The following is a 2873-nucleotide window of genomic DNA, read 5'->3' on the forward strand; positions in this document are numbered from 1 at the left end:
AGGGACAGAGAGCAAAATATCCTAGATTCCTTTAACTCCCTGTTGTTTTTTTTTTTTTTTGAGACAGAGTCTTGCTCTGTCACCCAGGCTGGAGTGCAGTGGCCGGACCTCAGCTCACTGCAAGCTCCGCCTCCCGGGTTCCCGCCATTCTCCTGCCTCAGCCTCCCGAGTAGCTGGGACTACAGGCGCCCGCCACCTCGCCCGGCTAGTTTTTTGTATTTTTAGTAGAGATGGGGTTTCACCGTGTTGGCCAGGATGGTCTCGATCTCCTGATCTTGTGATCCGCCCGCCTGGGCCTCCCAAAGTGCTGAGATTACAGGTGTGAGCCACTGTGTCCGGCTCCTTTAACTCATTTTGAAATGATTCCTGCATAACATATTCACATAAATATTTTCATAACCTAAGAACTTTCCATTTATCTAGTTTCCTTAATTAACTTGCGAGAAAAATTCTTATCAGTGGATTTGTTTTAATGTTCAAGATATATAAACCGATGTGCAGATAGATACAAAATAACAATTTATGCTTCTTAGAAACCGATCTCCGCTCAGAGTCCTGGAAAGCAAGTCACAGTGGAAAGCCAAGTGGGTTGCAGGCAGCGGACGCAGTTCCTCAGCCTGGCCAGTTGCTCCTGAGATGGGGGGTGGGTCAGAACCTGTGTCTCTATTTGTCAAGTGGTGGTTAACCCAGGCATTAGCTATGGTGCCTCACAGAGTTCATATTCTTTGCTTTGAACTTGCTGCCAAATAGTTCATAGGACAGTATTTATGTTCAGCCAATGAGTAGAAATGTAGCCCAAAGACATGGGGCAGGGAACCAGGACAGGGGACCAGGACAGGGGACCAGGGCAGGGACCAGGGCAGGGGACCAGGGCGGGAACCAGGGCAGGGACCAGGGCAGGGACCAGGGCAGGGGACCAGGACAGGGGACCAGGGTAGGGACCAGGGCAGGGGACCAGGGCGGGAACCAGGGCAGGAACCAGGGCAGGGACCAGGGCAGGGGACCAGGGTAGGGACCAAGGCGGGAACCAGGGCAGGAACCAGGGCAGGGACTAGGGCAGGGAACCTGCTCTCCCTTACTGATGGTCTTCACCGTCCTCCCCTCCTTCCTCTCACATGTCAGGATCAGTGAGGAACTGGAGGCACATTTCAGAAAATGTATTCAGGATCTCCTTCTCCTCTCCTTCAAAAAACAAAAAGCTTGATGTTGTCTTGTATTGCTTCTAGTATTTGAATATTTATGTTCTGATGCCGAGGCACCGTGCGCAGAAGCAGAACTCACTGCATCCAGTGTCACACTGCTGCACTGACCTCCAAGTCACTCACCTTGGACATAGGCTGTTAACTTGACAAGGTGATTTATTCGCCAGTGAACACATCGCCCATATCACAGATCAGCGAGTGGAGCATGCTGCAAAAGGTGCGTTGGCCTCGAATTCCCAAGATATCCTAGAGACATGAAGGCTGGGCTGGCCTGGTCTGTTGTGGCTGTGGTGAAGGTAAGGGAGGCAGGGGGGCTGCACCTGCACCTGACACAACCTGCTACACCACAAGCACCCAGAGCTGCTGCTGGCATCGTCTTGCTTTGCTCTGATTCTTAGTTCTTAAGCTTAGCCCCAGAGCACCAGGAGAGTTGCACCCTGCGGGAAAAAGACAAGATGTAAATTCTATTTCAGGAATTTGACCTTAAAGACAATTATGCTTATTTGTGTAGCCCAAGAGAGGAGTGCATTGAACACAAGTCAGGTGTCAGGGCTGATGGGGCGTCAGATAGTAATTCTTACCTCACTGCTGTTTCAGGCAGCCAGCTCTTACATTTTCATCCACTAGTAGGAAGAGCATCTCATCATTTTATACAAAAGGTTGGGTGGCAACAAACAGTCAGCCAGGCCTTTCCCCAAGAGCCGTGAGATGGTGCTCTAGGGGCACTGAGCCTGGTGACCTGCCTGGGAGCCTCGTGCCCTTCAGTCCTGAAAAATCACCAGCTCTGCAAATCCCAACCCAAACAGGAAACTCTGCCCCAAAGCAGCGCAGACGTAACTCTTGATACATACTCACAATCTATCTCCACATTATTATCATTATTTAATTTTTTGTAATAAAGCCTTGTTTTGACTTACAGCTCCCAGAGGCATCCTTTCAAGTTAATATAATTCTAGTTTTACTGCAGCTCAGATGAATATACTTTTTTAAAGCTAAAATAATGTAAGTTGCATCATGTACTAACCCCATTCTTAGGGCTGACATGAGTACTCAGGTTTCCATTTTGTGCTACAACTTCACACATCCCTAGTCCGTGCAAACACTTCAAACAACCATTTTCTAGAGATAAATGCGCCACTCTATGGTGATGAGGTTCTGCATGATTTCTCTCTTATTCTTTACGCTTTTCTGTATTTTCCCAGTTTTCTAAAACATTAAGAAAATTTGTTGTTAAAATTGTAAAAACCTTTTGAAAGAACATGCATGTAAAAAGAAAATTACAAATGAGACATCTGTAATTATGTGGAACATTGAGACGCGGAAGATGGCAGGCCCAGCTGACCCTGTGTGTCTATGCTGTACGTTCGAATCACTCGCAAGGTACCCGGCACACAGTAAGTGCTCTGAGGCCTCTCAGGCAGCAGCCAAATTAAGAACGTTTAATTCACTAATTATGGCAGGAAAAGCTGAATTACAGAACAAGTGATGATCTGCCTGAGATGCTCATGTAACCACCTGGAACATTCCTGGGGAAAGCCGGGCCTGGCTCCCACCACTCTGCTCTCTCCACACGTGGCTCCAAGACCTTCCGCAGGCCCTTAGAGAGCACGGAAGTGCTGGAGTGTGAAGCCACACTGAAAATGCCGTAGCCTCCCCAACAGTTTTGCTTGT

At 48.3% G+C, this 2873-nt stretch overlaps 1 long non-coding RNA gene across 1 annotated transcript; it reads right to left on the reverse strand.

Moving 5' to 3' along the window:
* Positions 1-302: 302 nt before the first annotated feature.
* Positions 303-2355, reverse strand: LOC117084885. The gene is made up of 3 exons (XR_004437734.1): positions 1326-2355; positions 1080-1182; positions 303-739 (listed from the first exon to the last, which is right to left on the reverse strand). It is a non-coding gene; the product is annotated as an uncharacterized LOC117084885 (long non-coding RNA).
* Positions 2356-2873: the final 518 nt, after the last annotated feature.

The sequence above is a fragment of the Trachypithecus francoisi genome, unplaced genomic scaffold (genome assembly GCF_009764315.1).
Source record: "Trachypithecus francoisi isolate TF-2019V2 unplaced genomic scaffold, Tfra_2.0 Lachesis_group1, whole genome shotgun sequence".
In the NCBI taxonomy this organism is placed as follows: domain Eukaryota; kingdom Metazoa; phylum Chordata; class Mammalia; order Primates; family Cercopithecidae; genus Trachypithecus; species Trachypithecus francoisi.